This window comes from Lutra lutra, chromosome 2 (genome assembly GCF_902655055.1).
Source record: "Lutra lutra chromosome 2, mLutLut1.2, whole genome shotgun sequence".
Taxonomy (NCBI): Eukaryota; Metazoa; Chordata; class Mammalia; order Carnivora; family Mustelidae; genus Lutra; species Lutra lutra.
Window position 1 is genome coordinate 55,666,478 of NC_062279.1, and position 19,075 is coordinate 55,685,552.

Sequence of the window (19,075 nt, forward strand, 5' to 3'; positions counted from 1 at the left end):
CTGAGGCCTTTCCATCTATTAAAAATCACAACTCTCTGACCCCAGGAATTCCCTGTCACCTCTGCTGTATTCTCCATAACACTTAAGTCCATCTGTATCACTTGATTGTTTATTCTCTCCTTCCCCATTAGATTATAAGTTCTGTGTGGCCAGGGGTCTTTACCCCTTTTGTTCTCTGTGGTACACTTAGCAGCTAGGGTAAGCCTGGTACTTAGTAGAATCTTCCAGAGTACTTGTTGAATGAATGAATGAATGAATGAATGAATGAATGAATGAAAACTTTCAGGGCCCTTCTCAGCCTGCCTCACCTCCTCTCCAGTCTCATCTACCATGTATCTGTGCCCTTTTGGAGAATGCCTGTCTACTCTATGGCTATTGGGCAGGATGCTACTTCCCCACAAGGCCCTGCCTGGGACTCCTGTCCCTGTAGCCCCTTGGCATCTGTGAGAATCCATATTTCCTTTCTTTTGGTTCCTGTGACATTCCCCACTTGCTTATGTGATGGAACTTTTGTCACGGTATTGTTATAATGGCTTGTTTTCATGGCAGTCTCTCCTAGTAGGTGGGGTATCCCTGTAGGGACTGCAGTGTGTGGAAAGATGCATGAGTTTGGGGCTGGTTCAAATTCCAGCTCTGCTGGTAACTGCTGTGGGTTGGGGCAAATTACTTAACTGTTCTGAGCTTTAGTTTTCTCACCTGTCAAATAGGGATAATAATCTTGACTTGATAGGGCTGCTGAGAATTAGAGGCAATGGATATGGTGTGCATAGCAAAATACCTAGTGCATAGTAGGCATGGCATGGTGTAGCAGGAGGTTATGAATAAACATGACCGTGTCACTCTAGCCAGATTTCAGCAGCTGCTGTGGTAGGAAGCTGGTGGTCAGTCAATGGCCACACTATCCTGAATGGACCCAATCTTGTCTCATCTTGGGAGCTAAGCAGGGTTGGGCCTGCTTAGTACTTGTATGAGAGAGGAAGCTTGTGTTCTTTGGCTTCTTGAGAATATCTGGTTTCACTTTGTGTCAATGTCATGAAAGAAGAAAAGGTAGGAGGACTGTTCTTTTAGATTAAAGGACACTAGAGAGGCCTGGCAGTGGGAACAGAATATGTGAGCCTTGAGGTTGGACAAAAAAAAAAATGTTATAAGGGACATTTTGGGGAAAATTGGGAAGTTTTAAATGTGGACTAGTTATTGACTCTTAAATACATTTCTTGTGTGGAATTAATAAAAATGTTTAACAAGTGCTGATTGTGTGCTAGGCATTGTGTTAGAAAAACATTTTACATGTGCTGTATCATCTCTGTGAGGTAAGTGAGGGGTGGACACTTAGGGGAGGGAAATAATTTTCCCAAAGTCATACCACATGAAGTGCTGGCACTGGTTATTATTATTATTATTATTTCAAATGTTTTATTTATTTGAGACAGAGAGAGTATGTGCATGTGAGCAGGGGGAGGGGCAGAGAGAGAGAGAGAATCTCAAGCAGACTCCCCACTGAGCACAGAGCTCAGTGTGGGGCTCAATCCCATGACCCTGAGATCATGACCTGAGCCAAAACTAAGGGTCAGACGCTTAAGAGGACTAAACCACTCAGGTGCTCCTGGGACCAGTTATTATTATTATGTTTTAATAAACATTATATTTTAGAACAGTTTTAGATTTACAGAATTATTGCAAAGGTAATGCAGAGTCCCAATATATTCCAAATCCAGTTTCCCCTATTATTAATGCCTCACACTAGTATGGAATATGTGTCACAGTGAATGAACCAATATTGATACTTTATTATTAACTAAAGCCCATATTTATTTAGATTACCTTAGTTTCCTGAATTTCCTTTTTCTGTTCCAAAATCCTTTTCAGGAATTTTTGTCATCATGTCTCCTTAGAATCCTTTAGACTATGACAGTTTCTCAGATTTTTCTTGTTTTTGTTGACTTTGACAGGTTTGAGGGGTACTGGTCAGGTGTTCTACGGAAGGAAGAATGACTTGGACCAATTTTGAACCCAAATTTGTCTCATTCCAAATTCATGCTATTTCCAGCAGGCTGTATCTCTTTTCACAGAGAGAGAGACAGTCAGACAGACATTGATTTACTATGGAGTGAGTTGCCAAAGGCCAAGAAATTGCAGAATAGAAGCAACCCACATCTATTCACTTTCTAGGAGATATGTAGCTGGGGGCCTGGCTCCTTGTCTGTGCAAACAAACGTCCCTACACAGCTTTAGACAACAGTTTAAGAAGAATGACTCCCTCTTAGCCCTTTTTGGACTCCCTCTCAAACGACACCCTCTTAGCCCTTTTTGGACTCCCTCTCAAGCCCTTTTTGGACTCCCTCTCAAACGACACCCTCTTAGCCCTTTTTGGACTCCCTCTCAAGCCCTTTTTGGACTTGAAGGTCCTCTTGCATCTAAATGGATGATTTAGCTCCAGGAGAGCCACCAGGCTGCAGTGGACACAGGTGCTCTTTTTCATCAGGCCTGGGGCCCTGTGACTAGGTTGCTTTGCATGATAGGAGCAGCTTGGCCTGTGGCTTACCTAGGCTCCCAGCAGCACCTCAGCCCAGACAGATGTGTTCTGTCTGCTGGTGGACTCTGTGGGAAGCCTGTGGAGCCCCCGAGGGGCTGAGCATGGCAAGGGATGGGATGCTCCAATCTGAGGAAGAGGGAATCAGAGAAATTCTTGGGGTAGGTAGCAGGTTTTCATGTGCTGCCCATCCGCCTGTATACCTGGGCCAGACTTTAGGGTAGACATCAGAGCCAAGTGGGAGACAAGGCTGGTGTGGTGTGGTATTGTGGATGACTGGATGAGAGATAGGGCTTGACTCTGTGGACAGTGGGAGCCAGCGAGGGTGTTTGAACAGGACAGGGCATTATGAGAATAAAATGAAAGAATCCTTGGTTAAACCAGCAACTTCTCCACAGGTGTCACAAGTGAGGTGCAGACGCTGAGCTGGCAGGCCCTCATTGGCACAGGGCTTCACTGTCCTCCCCATGTAGCAAATGCTACAGTCAGAGATGCAGTTCAGTCCCTGCAGGCAAGAGTAAGAAAGAGGTGGACCCATGCTTCCCCCTCTTTCCTCACTCAGTCCTGGTTTCTTTGCTCAGGTCCCTACTACCTCAGCCCTGCCATCCACCTCTGTGACCTCAAGCTCTTTCCTGCTGATTGCTACACTCACCTGAGTTTTACCTCTTCCACCTCAAGGGAAGGGGAACAAGACCAGAGGAAGGAGCTTAGAATGAAGCCAGGGCCGCCAAAGATGAACTTCAGGTACCCATAGTGCTCCCTGGTCCACCCTTGCATTTGAGTACATGAGATCCCTGTAGAGCTTTTCCCCTTTTGTTTTGCTTCCTGCATTTTTTACCAGGTGTGCTTTGTTGGGGGGAGGAGGAAGAGAAGAGCTGGCTCCACCAGCCTGTCTTCTTCTGTGCATTTGGTGTCATCTGTTCTGCTCTGGATTCCTTAATAATTGATGGCAATCGTGCTGTTGATAACTAACAACTAATAAATAACTAAACTTTATTTCTTTGTGCAAGTAAAGGGCTGCAGAAAGTCTGACCTGTTATAAGGGAAGTATTGGTTTTCAGGCATCAAATGATCATTGGGACCCAGGTTTTGCCACTGGAACAACAAAAGCTCTCCCATTATCACCTGGTTTTGAGGAGGGCATATTACTTGAGATGCATTTAGTCTCAAGGAACAGAATACTCAGTTAACAGAGGCTAAATAACAAAGACATTTAATTATCTTGCATGACAAGATGCTGGAGATGGGCATTTCCAAGAATGATGTGACTCTCCTGAACTGTCTCTCACGGTCATAAATTGGCTGCCACAGCTCCAAGTATCAGAGCAGCATCCCAAGCTGGAAGCAAGGGGATTGGTATAAAACAAGCCTTTTTCTTCCCTTTTATTGAGGAGTAAAATCCAAACCAGAGGGCTCATCCATGTTGTGGCATGTGTTAGAATCACAATCTTCTTCCTTTCTAAAGCTGAACAGTGTTCAATTATAGTGTAGACCACATTTATTTTATCCACTCATCCATTCATGGACACTTGGGTTGCTTCCACCTTTTAGTTATTGTAAATAGTACTGATATGAACATGGGTGTCCAAATATCTCTTCAAATCCCTGCTTTCACTTCTTTTGGGTATATAACCAGAAAATGAATTGCTGGATCATATGTACACTCATTTGTAATGGCTGCATGGTTTTCCATAGTATGGAAATATTTAGCCAGTTTCCTATTGCTGATGTGGTTGGCAGTTGCCACTTTTTATAAACTTCAGAATAATAAATATCCTTGTTGACATATTTGTCCCATAGTGAGTTTTTAAAGACAGATTTGAGCATCTCACTTCTCTGGCTCAAGACTCCCAGGGCTCCTCCAAACTCATAGACTTAACTCCATTTTGCAGCTCAGGGGATGAAGCCCTTACATTTTGGTCCCAGCTGTCACTGTTCTCCCTCACTCACTAATTACTCACTCATGCAATGCTCCAGGACCTTCTGTACACTCATTGCCCAACACTCCTTCCCACTCCCTGTTTTTGTACATGTTCCTCCCTCTCCTTGAGACATATGGCCATCTCTCTTTCCACCAGGATTTGAAAGCCTTCCCAAAAGTTCACCTTGACAGTATCTTCCTCTATGAACTTCCTGTTCACCATCTCAAGCAGAATTAACTACATCCTTCTCTGTGCTCGCAGAGTTCCTTACCTATGTCTGTTAGAGCATTTATCATGAGTTGGCATAGTTATATGTTGATGGAGAAGCTTGAATAAACAGAAGGAGGGGAGGTTTTGTGGTCAAATAGACCCACTCCAGAATCCCAGTTCTTACAGTATGACATTGGACAGGTTGTGTAGCTTCTCTAAGCCTTACTTTGCTCATTTGTAAAATGGGGATCATAATTTCTACTACTAAAAGATTATTTGAGGATTAGAGAGGATGAATGTAACCCACAGTACTAAAACAAATTAAATATTATAGTATTTGTATAAGTATGATAGCAATGATGACCAGTGCTGCCACTGATGATGATGAAGATAGAGTGATGATGGTGGTGGTGGTGATGGTGGTTGATGTGATAATGATGAGATTGGTAGTGATGGTGATGATGATGGGATTGATAGTGGTGATGGTTATGATGAGTGTGGTGGTGATGATGGTGGTGAGAGTGACAATGATGGGATTGATGGTGGTGATGTGATGATGTTGGTGGTGATGGTGGTGGTGATGATAATGGGTTTGATAGTGATGGTGGTGGTTATGATAGTGGTGGTGATGATTGTGATAATGATGGAGATGATGATAGTGGTGCTGATAATGATGGGATTGATGGTGTGGTGCTCTTGATGAAGGCAGTGATGATGATGGCAGTGGTGATAATAATGGGGTTGATGGAGTTAATGGTGGTGGTGGTAAAGGAGGTGACGATGATGGGGATGATGAAGATGATGATGACAGTGATGTACTTGTCCCTCTGATAGAATGTGATCACTCTTCAGGCAGGTGCTATGCAGCTTCATCTGCTTTGTCACTTCTTCCATAGAGCAAATATATAATAAAAAAATACGTTAATTACTTCAAGTCTAAATTGCTTTGGGGCGGGTGATGGTCTTTCCTGAATTAACCTGTTTAGTCACAGCCAAGCCTCCCTTCTGAATCCTTCCTGGTTATGAATTTTGTGAGCTGAGGGAACACAGTGTGTAGAGCCCCCAACCTAGAGCTGTGATATTGGGGTCTGCCCTCAGCACTGCCCTTAACTGGGCCAGTCACCTCCTTTCTCTGAGCTTTGGAGCCCTCATGAACCCCTCCTGTTCAACTCTCCTCACCCAACACTGGATTACATCCAAAGGTGCCTTGCTCAGTAACTATACCCAGATTATTTCTAGGATTGAGTTTTATATCCCAGCTCTATTGGGCACCAGAGTCTGAGGATGGAGACTGTGCTCCACATCCCCTTTGTTTCATTTTCCTGGCCCTCGGAGTGCCCAGTCCTGTCCTCAGCACAGAGCCGGTGTCTTGGCCATGATGGTGATGGGGCTGGGCGGGAGGAGACAATGCTTGAGATTATTGAACACATGGCCCAGTCTCTCCCATGGACAGGGGAAGAGCAATTAGTTTTCAACAGTGTATCACTTGTAAGGAATGTTACTGAGGACCTCCTGTGCTGGGCTGGTGGGAGGGGATCTGAACATTTACCACCCCTATTCCTTTACACTTGCTATAAGTATTGGTCAATTTATATTTTCTATAATTTCTTTCTCCCCCAGCAATGAAGAGAATGACAAACACTGCTGAGTGCTTGGACTCTTCAAGGGTTATGAAACTGCCACATCTGTATACTGAGTGATTCTTCCCCCAAAAAGTTCAGTCTAGGAGGGAAGATCATATATGGACATAAGTAATTATGAATAAAGTATGCCAGAGAGGGCTTTCAGAATTCAGAACAGATGTCCTTGTGGAGGACTGTGCTAGCCGTCCCAGGACAGGGGAGAGCGGAGCATTCCTAGAAGGGACATGCCTTGAACAAAGCGCACAAAGGCAGAAGTGGTTTGAAGTGATTTGTACTTCCCTGGCGACAACCTGGAAAGAGTTTACATTCTTTGGAACCTATGAAGTTAGAACGTGGATTTATCCTTTTAAGGCATCTACTAGAGAAGAAAAGGAGAGTTATTCTAATAATCCCAAAGGTCTGGCTAGAAACCTGAGGTCTGTTGAAAGGAGGAGCTGTGGGGAGCAAGGGGGCAATGAGAGAATGTGTGTAGACTGGGAAGGCCTGAAGTGCAAAGGGATGTGAGCACCCTAAGGTCTCCTGGGTCATCACTGGGACCAGATCCAAAGCCTGAATGCCGCTTGCCCTGGCTCTGAGAGGCCCAGCTGGGGACGCTTTGGTGACTCAGAGTCTGTGAGGTTCTGAGGTGTGCAGGTCAGGAAGTTCCTTCTTTGTCTCATCCCAGCTTTGCTTCAACACAACACATGGGCTCTCTCTTTGCTCTCCTTTCCTTACTCTAGTGAGCTCCCAAGATGCAGCAGTAACAGCAGGCCCTCATTCCTGTGGACCCAGAGGCAGTGATGGAGTGAGCCTGGCTGGCCCAGAATTGCCATCCAGAGATCAACTCCAGGAGATGGAAGAGAATTTTTCTTTACACATCAGACAAGTTTCTGCTCAGTTGGAATAAACTTGTATAGTTAATGAGATAATAGTTTGATTTTCCGAGAATCAGGACTCTTCCTGCCTAGCTGTTTCCTTCAGCTTCTATTTGAGGGAGTCTCAGGGATGTATGCTATAAAGAGACCACTTCCTAACTGGGTGACTCTGAGCAGGTCGTTTTTTAATTCTCTGAGCTTTGGTTTCCCCCTCAAAAACGATGCTCGTCTTTCACAGGGTTGTTTTCGAGTAAGAGGAGAAAATACAGGTATGGTCTCTAACACTTAACGTATACTCAATAAATGTTAGTTCTGTTTCTCATTTCCTGTGTGCTAAATCATTACATATAAATCCAGCAACTGTTTTGCTCTTTCCTCTGCCTAGATTGGAAATTCAGACATGTCTAGGCTTTGTTTTAAGTTGGGAGGAGGAGTATACTTTCCTACACAGAAAGACAAAGCCTGGAGGAGAGGAAACAACAGGATCTCTAGGAAATAAAAATGATGCTCCAAAACATGTAACATATGTGTATCAAAACGCAATTATGTGCTCAGTGAGGAAGAAAACAGTATGTTGTGACGCACTGTTCCTTATTTCTCATTTGGATCCCATTTCAGCCTTGTGGAGGGTTTAGCTGCAGGGACCTTGTCTCTTCACTAGAGGGCGACAGGGCAGTGAGGCTGCCCCAGACTCTGCTCCTGCCCCCTTCTCCCATAAAGCCTCCCACAGGCTTCTAAAGGTGGACTTCATCATTCAGAATTAGTGGAAAGAAGACAAGATTAGGAGCCAGGAGGGCTTGATTCTTATCCAAAATATGTCTTTAAATGGCTCCACGACTCATAAAAACATTTCACCTCCATGGGTCTGTTTCTTTGTCTATAACATGAGTGTGTTGGGTTAGGTGCTCCTAACTCCTCTAAGGACAGAGTTTTTGGTTGCTTTCACAGATGGAAATCTCTATTAACTAAACCCATGGTCTGGGGAAGTCATAGAATCAGTGCAACCAGACTCTCTTGTATTCCTCTCTTGTATTTCTTTAAATCCTCTAAATTGTTTATAAGCAAGACAAGAGTTATCCTTGTCTTAGATTTAAGAACAAGATTTAAATCTTGGAGAAGCTTTCTCCACCTGGCTCCATGACTTGCATTATGGCCTGGAGCTGAACATCTCATGCTGTCCCAGAGTGACTGGTGGGCTCTGTCTGCACACAGTTCATGCCCACCCCATCTGCAGGACGGGAGCCAGTTCTTTTAAAGATTTCTCTCAACTCTTTTCTTAACCAATCAAACCAGATATAGAAACAAGACTTATTTGCTCCATCTCTTTGGGCCACCTCACTACTTGGTTAAATATGGAAAATAGCTTTTTTCAGAACTTTTAATTTATTTTGGTGTCTAGGAAGAGACTTTTTGTTCTCCACAGTGTCAGCCCCGTTCTTCTCTTTCGAAACTAAAGATCTGACGACTATTGATTCTTTCCTTTAAACATTTTGTTCTGGGAATAGAAAAGCACAAATGAAGAGAAAACTCTCACTGATAAGGTCTTTACCCGGTACCAATCTGTCAACATCTTGTCTAATTTTATTTTAGTATTTTAATTCACATTAATGAGAGGATATTATAAATGCAATTTGCATACTAAATGCTAAATTTTTCTCCTAACATCATATTATGTGCATTTTCTCATGTCAGTAAAATAGAATTTGAATACCTGCGATGACTTCATAGGAGAAATGAGTCTTAACTTGGCCATTTCCTCAAGCATGGACATTGAACTTGCTTTTAGCTGCTCAGTGCCATAAATAACACAATGATCGAACCCCTTCACAAACATGATAACTCCTTCTGACTGAAATTTTCCCTTCTTAATGTCACCAAAGTATGTTTGAAGGAGTAAGACAGCTGGGCATACAAAGGGGAAGTAAAGGAACAGATATTTAAGGATTTCTGTTACCTTCCAGGTGTGGAGTGGAGGGTAATTTGTTCTTCACATTTATCTTTAAGGCAATCGTAGGAGCTAGGTTTTACAGTTGGAAAACTGAGACTGCAAGAGATTTGGGAATTTGACTGGCAAGTCCCATAGCTAGTGAGCAGCTGTGCCAGGATTTGACCTTGAGTTTGTCTGGCTGCAGAATTAGTTTATCCCTCACTGCCACAGTGCTGGGAGGCAGAGGGAGCAGAGTCGGTGGGGTCTGGGCTGGGCTGCAGGGAGCTGGCAGGCCCACTGCCAACAAAGAGTATTCAGATCATAGTGGTTGAGGTGCTTGTCGGCCCAGGGGAACTGGAGCCTGGCTTGGGGCAGTGGAAGAAGTGAGCACCTTATTAGGAAAGCTAGAGAGTCTCTGCCAAGGTTTCTAGCCAGTTTGCTGGACAAACAGCCTGAGTCCCTGCTTCTTCATCAGCTCCTGCTCTTGTCCACCACTTTTCTCTACCACTCCTAATAAATCTGAGTCATAGTTTTTGGCTTTGTACTCATAAATTTGAAGTGGAGTTCTTACCAGGCCTGTCAGTAAGACGGAGCAGGGAGAGTGAGAAGGAGAGGTGAATTCCAGGAATCTGGACTATTTTTAAACACATCCTCGATATTTGAGATCTCACAGGTCACTGGTATCAGAGAAGAATTTTGCAGCCCTGACAGCTGGTGTTAAAACAATTAGGCTCAAAATGACAACCATGGGATGTGTGTATGTGTGTGTGCGCAAACATGCAGCCACTCTTCCTAGTTCTTTACATCACAGGGAAGATTTCCCAGGCGTGTTTTGGGGAGGGCCAGCTGGGTCAGTGGGAGGATGGGAGTGAGCTCTGGACTGTGTCTGAGGGAGAGCTGGTGACAGGCATCACCCCAGACCAGCTGTCTCCTCTCCCTGGCCCTAGCCTTCTCTTGTATAAACGAAAGGGTAGGATTAGGACCTCTGTAAATGCCCCTTCAGCTCTAGGACGCATCCTGTGATTAGGACTACAAATGCCTCTCGCAGTGTTATTTTATGGTCTTTGTGAGGTCCCTTCCCTGTCGTCCTCCACTTGCCCTGATCATGCCTGACACTCTACTCTAAGAGTTTTACCTTAGTTGCTTATTAACATGGACTTCTCTGGAAGGGCAAGGGACTGTTCTGTCTAGCTTCTCATCCATGATCTCAATCACTTGTCATTATTTGGACACAACTTCCCTTTCATTTTCATTCCCCCCACCCCCCAGCACTTCCTACCTGAATTGGTCAGGGTTCTCCAGAGAAACAGAACCAATAGAAGATGTAGAAAGAGATCAAGGACAGAGACAGATAGATATTCATTATAAGGAATTGGCTCACACAGTTATGGAGGGTGATAAGCCCCAGCATCCGTAGTTGGTGACCTGGGGGCCCAGGAGAGCCAGTGTGTAATTCCAGTCTGAGTCTGAAGGCCTGAGAATCAGGAAGGCCAATGGCATTTTCCAGTCTGAAGGCTGGTGGGCTCAAGACCCAGGAAGAGCTGATGTTTCAGTGCTAGTCCAAAGGCAGGGGAAAAAATCCCAGTCGGAATGCTTTCAGGCAGGAAGAATTCTCTTTTATTCAGGGAAGGGTCAGCCCTTTTGATCTATTCAGGTCTTCATTGGATTGGATGAGGACCACCCATATTAGGGAGGGCAATCTGCTTTACTCAGTCTACCAATGCATATGCTAATCTTATTCAGAAACACCCTCATAGAAACACCCAAAATAATATTTGGCCAAATGTCTGGGCACCCCATGGCCCAATCAAGTTTATACATACAGATTACATACCACCCAATCAATATTCTTTACCCCCCGACACACACGCTTACTGCTTTCCATGGTCCCCTACAGAGGTTCCTGTCTAGAGGTCATTGCACGTGCTATTCCCTCTACCTACAGTGGCCTCCTCTCCACAACCCTGGTCTATAGGAAGAAATTTTACCTGTGGTGCCTTAATTATCTTTTCATATGGCCATCTCCCCAGGTAGAAGGAGAGGCCAGGGTCTGCCATATTCTGCGGAGGCTAAAAGCATAGACTCTGGAGTTCCACTTTCTGTGTTTACTTCCTGGGTCTTCCAGTTACTAGTGGTCTGGCTTTGGGTTAATTTGTGCTCCATCTCTTCAATCTGCACAAAGGAAATAGTAGTTATACTTCCCTGGTGGGGTTGTCTTGAGGATTGAGTGATCCAAAGCACATAAAGCTCATAGAACAGCATCTGACACACAGAAAAGGTGGGACACTTATAAAGTGTTGTTGTGGTTGCTGTCATCCTTGGGTTGAGCACAGAGCCTGACATGTACTGGGTGCTCCTTAAGTCTTTGCTGAGTGGAGTCACTTATAATAAAGTGTGTAGAGAAGATATGAAAGTCAGCACATATGAGGTGGCTTGAGGAAGGACTATGAAGACACGTATGCTTATTACTCTCCTTTTCCCCAAGGCCAGTCCCTTTTCTAGGGACCAGAACAGTCATTGCACAATAACGTATGTATATTTCCATTTACACCTTCTCTGCCTACTGGAGACAAAAATCTCAGAGAATGCAAATGGGTGGGTGTAATGTTTTATTATTCTTCAAAGAGGAAAATTAGAGAGAAACCTGTAATTGGGAAGATTTTATTTCTTGCTCTCAGCAGTGTAGAGATGTGCTCCCCTTCTTCACACTTAACTTCTCCTGTATGTAAAGAACATAAAAAAAGCGGAGACTAGAGAAAAACAATTCAAAGCCTTTCCTCAAATTAGCTGGGAGCAGTCAGAAAATAGTCAGGAGAGAACAGAAATCACTGAGAGAGAAGTAAAGTGCCTTCTAGAGCTTTGGACACTCAGCTAATAAGAAACTTACCGTGTCCACTATTCTGCACACCCCTGAAATTGCCTCTTCATAGAATACAGACAGAGTGAGTTACAAAGTATATTTTCATCAATATTTAAGAAAAATATTATTGCTCTGAGAAGTTGACAATAGATAATGATTACTAAAGAAAAGTATCTCACTTTCCAGGTATCGCTTCCTTTAAAAAGTTCTCTCCCTATTTATATTTATGTGAGTGTGTGGCATAGAATCCCAGAACATTAATCCTGAAGAGTTTTAGAGAAGATCCAGTTATCTAGTTTCTGTTATCATATACATAAGGAAACTGAGGCCCAAGATGATGGTTACTTGCCCAAAGCCACATAGCAAGTGTAAATTGCAAGTCCTTCATATGATCTGATCACATTCACTAAGTGCCCACCTGGCCATGTCCAGCAAAGAGATGTTGTCAAAGAGATTTCAACCCTTGGAGCCAAACCGACTGAGGGGAGGATAATTGATTAATGGTGTACATGTGAATGTGTACAGGTCTACAACCTCTCAAAAACTCCAGTAGGCAATGGAATAATATACTAATTTCCAATCAATAGGACCTGGTCACATGGTCAAGTCATATTGTTCCCAATAGGCAGAGGTCTGACTCTAGAACAAGCTAACGTCTGTGGAGCATGTTTACAGAGTGTGGTGGTTAATTTTATGTGGCAACTTGACTGTGCCATGGGGTGCTAGATGAAGCATTATTTCTGGGTGTCTCCAAAAGAGATTGACATTTGGATTGGTCAACTCAAAGCTGAATGCCCTCCCCAGTATGGATGGGCCTCATCCAATCCATTGAGGGCCTCAACAGAACAGAAGGTAAAGGAAGAGCAAATCTGTTCTCTCTCCTTGAGCTGAGATATCCCTTTTCTCCTGCCTTTGGATATTGCTGCATCTGGTTCTCAGGCCTTCAGACTCAGACTGAATTATACCACAGTCTTTCGTGGGTCTTCAGATTGCAGAAAGCAATCATGGGACTTCTCAACTGCCATAATTGTGTGAATCAATTCCTATAACCACTCTTCTTTTCTGTGTATTTCTATATATCCTACTGGTTCTGTTTGTCTGGAGACCCCTGACTAATGTATAGACATAGTTCCACTTAATCCTCAAAGCTACCCCATCCAGGAAGTAGAGTGAGTCAGCCTCCTCCCTCCCGCCCCCAGTCACAGCTCAGCCTTCTGCCCTGCTGCATCTCCTTCATTGTATTCCTGGTGCTGAACACCTTCCAAGCTGGATTAAAAGCATTCTCAAGAGAATTTCAGGGGGAAACGTGGACTTGTGATAAATGGTAAAGAGAGAGAAAAGTTGGAGCAAAAGCAGATTGAAGCTCTCAGCCTACCCTATTTAGAGAGTCCTGTTTATGGAATTAGGTTCTGTTCTCATTGGGTACTGATATCCCCATAAAGTTCCCCAAAGACAGTCTCTGGAAGCAGAAGCCTGGCTTGATCCAGAGAGACTCTCTGGAGCAGAAGGACTCTTTGCTGGCATTGAATGTAAACATGTAGATAACTGGATCTAGATGTCTTTTCCTACAGAGTACTCATTGCTTTTCTAAGATTCTCAGTAGTTGAATGACTTCCTAAAAGGGCTGAATATGGGGTCTGAGTGTGGTGTGTCTGAAGTAATGGGGTCTGAAGTAGTAGGGTGTGTGTGTGGTAGTGGGGAGCTTTCCTTAGGATATAGGACTTCAGAGCTCTCAACTGTGGGGTCCATAACAAGGAAACATCTTGAGAAATACTGAGGAGATTGATCATGGGGAACATGGGATGTCCCTGAAGCCCTGTCATTGAAAGCGACCTAGAGAATGGCTGGAAGGATCCTTTGGGGCCACCTTGCTCCCTGCTCCTCGGAGGAGGAGCTACACCCCTGGCTGGCTTACCTCTCTCATATTCATGCCATCTCCACTGAAGGAAGCTCCTCTTCCCCCATTAATTTCACCCTCTGGCATGCTGCAGCCTCCAATTAGGCAGCTTTCTTGATTTCTAGTTCAGCCTTGCAAATTAACATCCCAAATTTAATAGCTTACAAATGTATTTTTCCTATCTCCTGCCTCTTACCAGCATACACTGGTAGCAAAGACAAAAATGTTTTCTTGTCTATACATCCTGCATGGTCACTGCTTGTTGAGGCTTCTTGCCATGTTGTTCTAGCCTAAGTCTCCCAAGTTCTCAGACAATATTGTCTAAATACAAGCAGTCCTTGCTGGGAAACTGGAGACTGTAACTCATAGTCAACCTTATCTCTTATAACAGCCTTGGCAAAGATACAGCTTGTGATAAAGGAAGCTGGTTTTCTGTGTGTCCCACTCATCTCTTCTACCATCCCTATGCTTTTTCTGTCCTTTTACTGGAAAGCAGTGGGGAGCATCATGAGTTTTGGAATTGGGTAGAGTTTTATTTGCACTCTGGCTCCCCATTTATTAGTCCTGGAGCTCAGACAAGTTACCAAAGTCCTCTGAGTTAGTTTCCTCATCTGTAAATGGGTATGATTTTTCTAGTCTGTAGTTGTTCTGCTGATTAAATATAGTAATACATGTATAAGCAGAGAAGAGGCACTTCATAAATACTAGTCTCTTTAAATCTCTCAGGCACACATTAAGAGATGATGAGGAAATAACACATAGGTCACCTCTAACTCTGATTGTTGAGTCTAATTTCGAGATTTATTTCTTAGAGCAGCTGCAGCTTCACGACCAGGCCGAGGACTGTTACCTTGCAGAGTCCTCTCTGCATTCCCTCTGACAAGGAACCTCCTGCTGGTTTCCCACTAACCCTGAACTTTGAGATGATCAGACTCCCACTAGTCCCGGAGGAAGTCCTTCAGCCAAGTCCTGCCTGGGAAACATCAAACTCCAGAGGGCTTTGCTGAGGGCCCTCCTCAGGAGCAAAGCTGGTAAAGCTGGGAACCAGGCCTGGGGTGTTGGCCTAATGAAGACAATGTAACTAAAAAACAATAGGGTCTGAAGGTATACAACAAGCTCAGGCTTGATTCAGGTTGGTACTGATTTTTCCAGGGGCTTAGTTCTTAGGAGCTCCCTAGTATAGTGACATTGGTAGATGGTCACATTCCCTTGTGGGTTGCTTTGAAGAGGGATTTCAGTTCCCAGATAGGGGTTGGAGTCAGAGCCCAAGGGCTGGCAGGGATTTTAGGAGCCTAGCCAAGATGGCTACAGTTTCTGGTGTGTTTTGACTATAGCAGTTAAGTGAAATACTAGGCAGGGTCTAGGCTTTATGATAGGGAAAACCAAGGCTTGGTGGGCACAAGGGTTTTCTGAACTCTGAATTAACTCTAGGCCCCACCCAGATTAGCATGGGTGGGCTAAGGCTGAGGCTGTGGGGCTTGTGTAGTTATGACTATGTTGGGTGGGGAACCCTTGACTCCCTTTGAAAGATCCTGGCTTTTGGGTGATTGGAACTCCAGTGGAAACATTCCAAAGGACAACAGGGCAGGATCCATGGTATATGGATGTGTGAGGAGTCAGGTGGCTGGGGCAGGACTGCTCCAAGACCCAGGGCCTCCCAGCATGTGATGGGATAAGGCTGAGGCAAGGAGCAGAGGGAGCAGAGCAGAGGGAAGATGCAGAGGACAGCTATTTAGTCTCCCTCCTACTATGCACATCTTACCTACCCTGCATCAGGAGCTTCAGTTGATGGGGCACCTGCTCCTCAAACCTCTGAGCACTGTAGCATGTCCATCCCTGAAGACACAGGCCCCAGTCTGGCTCACCATTCAGCCCTCCCCCTGGCTGAGAGAGTGACACCAAGGAAGGAAGCATCCATTAAAAATGAGGGAGGTAGAGGCAGAGGAGCTAGACCATTGGGCTTTCACCTCCTCCCCTTCCTCACCAGCTCTTTCCCACCCCCTTTCTTTCCTTCCTTCCTTTTATGACGTCACCTCTCACCACTGCCCTCACACCCTGTCCTCTCCTGCTGTCTGCTCCTCTGCTTCCTGACTGCAGGGCTGCTGCTGCAAATGGTAGGTGCTGATTAAGATGGATGGATTCGTAAGAGGCATTCAATGTGACTAGAATAAAAAGCACCACAGCCTCTCCTGGACACGAAGGCATGTGGCCAGAAAGTGGCATCACTCAGGAGGTTACTTTACTACTGCAGCTCCTCCTTAAAATAGCATGTGCCCCTCCATGTTCCATTTTGGTTTCTATTTATATAAATGTAGATACACACATATATACATTTTTAAACAGAATGTTTTCTCTATTTCCCACCTACACTCTTCTCTTCCTCTTTGGTATTTATTCATGGAGACCAGACACCAATTTTTAAAAGAAGCGTTAAGGATCCAAGGTCGCTGGGGAAAGGTGACATTCTCCGACCTTCTGAGGTGGTTTGCTGTCTCAGATCAGCTTGAGGGTTAACACCATTTAGGAACTCAGTGGAGCTGAGCTTGAGATGATAGAGGTCCATTTGGTGGTGCTGTTTCAGGGGCTGTGGATGTGCCCCAAGGACCACCCCCTTCTCCCATCTCTTGCAAAACTATAGCTGCAACACTTGTTCTCTTGGAGATGCAGAATTGGCACGCTTAATGCACAGTCCTACTGTATATCCAACTGCCTGGTTACTAGAATGGAGAAGATCAGGGAATTTGTTCAAGGTCATGTGGAAGTGGAGGCTTTACTCCCAGATTCTTTCCTGGGATGTCCAATGTAGGTCTCACTTCATGACAAGAATGAGGGGGATTAGGGTTCACTTTAACACATCGGACCTATTTTAAAGGCTCACAGGCTGCTACTTATTCAAGGTTAAACCCTGAGTTTCTCACTATACAGAGAAATAGAGACCTTGTTTATAGACAATGCCGGTGAATTATCAAGAGATGCACATCAGCCCCTCTAAGCATGGAGAAGGCATTAGGTACTAGCTGGACACACGAGCTCTGGCATACAGTCAGAGAGGTGAGCTTTTGGATAGATGAATTCTTCATTCTAATAAGTAGCCACTAAAATCTATTGGTCTGTGGTGTGTGTGTGTGTGTGTGTGTGTGTGTGTGTGTGTACATGTATGCATGCTTATGGTTAAATGGTGCTGTAGAATTTACCACCATCTATAATTTTTTTGGTAAGCTTTTAAAAAAATAATTGATAGCTGAACAGCAACAGGCTAGAAGGTGATGATATCATCACTCTGCTATTTATAGATCTCTATTCTCTGAAGAGTACAGATCCTGATATTTAGATTATGAAGGCCTGTGGGTAGGCCTCCTGCCCAGTTCTGTGCTTCCTGCTGTACTCATCACATGGCTGTCTCATGACATCCGTTGTTAACCACCTGTTTATAAAAAGGAAGCTGAAATATGGAGCCAGGATCTTAGTGGAGAATGGAATTATCCAGTTTTACTTTCCCACTTTATTTTTCACTAGGCTTTCCCCATTTGGTGTATTTGGAAGCAAAACCAGAGATGAAAAGGATTTGAACCAGTTCCAATTTAGATGTATGGTCAGGAGTAAAAGGAAGAGTGCCATCTTACATAGGATGAGGAAAGAAAGTTGAGCATGACTGGGAGATAGACACTGAAATATAAATTACTGAAGACAGTAATCCTACAACCTCACCTTTAATGAAATGTAGACTAGGAACCATGATTCTGACCTGATTTAGGTCCAGAGATTAACCATTAACTGCTCACCCAAGTCCATAGAGAACCTTGCTTGAGCCTGGATCATTCTTTGTGTAGAAGGTCCCCTGCATATGCTCTTATATTGGTTTGAGCTGTTATTTTGCAGCAAATTAAGACCTCTGGCAATCCCAAAAACCCAGAAAAGATAGACTCATTTTGTTCAGATCTTAACATCCAAATTAATCTTGAATTGAAGTGCTTCTTTGAATCCTCTGAATCATAATGACCCTCAGGCTTCAGTTAACCAGAGGATCAAGGAAAAACTAACTCAAGTTTAAAAGAAAAGGGGAAGGCACTTTCAGCTAGAGCAAAGCTTTGAATACAAGTTTGAGCCACTTGGGTTGTGACTAGGAACAACTATTATTTGAACCAGAGAAGGCTTTTCAGATCCATGGTCAATAGCGCTTGTTGTGAAAATAACAGTCAACTATTCTGCAGCAACCACACACTCTGATAAATCCCAGCCGCTCTGGCTTGTGAGCCAGAACCTGTTTTGGAGACGAAGCTGGCGTTCAGGACCATGGCCAGCAGCCTCACACACTAACAACTCCTTAGTCCCGGAGCAGTTCTTTCCTAACACTGCATTGGAAATCACTCTGCAAATATAACCACTACCCATCCAGATACCTGGCTATTACAAAACATTTTCTTTTAAATATAGTGGTCCATCACTTTACAACTTCTCATAGGAGGTATGGAGTATCATGATTACAATCAGCATTTTATAAGGATTGTCACTGCTCACTAGGAGATAATGATGACCTCCTGTAGATCACATAGTACAATAGGGACCATGATCTGATTCCCAGTGTGTGATCTGTTCTGTGGACCTTCTGATTTCCTGAATATGGGTAGATCAAGACTGAATCATGACATTTCATCAGAATCTGCGTGTAGCAAACAGAAGTCAGTCAATGGACACTAGAAGTGAGGGACTGAGGAAGTAATTTTGGCTAGATCATTTCTCATGTAACCTCTGCTGTACTATTCCCTATTCATAAGGAAGTACTTTTTTCCCCAATAGTCTGTGACCCAGATGGGCATTTTCCCCCTCTGTGTTATCACAATGTTATTAATAATGCCTTTTGAGTGTATACTATCTGCCAGGCAGTATGTTAAATGCTTTACATGCATTATCTCATTAATTTTCATAATTTCAGTTCTGCAAGATAAATAATGATATTGGTCCAATTTATTGGATACAACTGAAATTTAGAGAGGCTAAAGAACTTATCAAATGGTACGTATCAATCAGGTGGTAGAGTCAGGAATTGAACCTATTCTTTCTGATACCCTGCTATATTGAGAGCTTATAATTTTAGCCTCTTCTCTCCTTCCTCATGACTTCTTTCAGTGACAAAAACAGATTTGATTTTTCAAATTATACCTATTGTGGATATCGGTGATCTCATGTTTCTTATGGTTTGTGATTTTGGCCTGTGCAAGTTTCAGCTAACTC

The 19,075-nt window shown here is 43.9% G+C and overlaps 1 protein-coding gene and 1 long non-coding RNA gene across 2 annotated transcripts in view; both read left to right on the plus strand.

The window, feature by feature from the left end:
* XKR6 (XK related 6) overlaps window positions 1-19,075 on the plus strand; it is a 296,537-nt gene that overhangs the window by 199,905 nt on the left and 77,557 nt on the right. The window lies entirely within an intron of this gene.
* The window catches only part of LOC125092940 (uncharacterized), a 28,358-nt gene continuing 25,205 nt past the window's right edge, over window positions 15,923-19,075 (plus strand). Inside the window, exon 1 of the long non-coding RNA XR_007125109.1 lies at window positions 15,923-15,957. This is a non-coding gene — a long non-coding RNA (uncharacterized LOC125092940). The remainder of the gene's footprint in view (window positions 15,958-19,075) is intronic.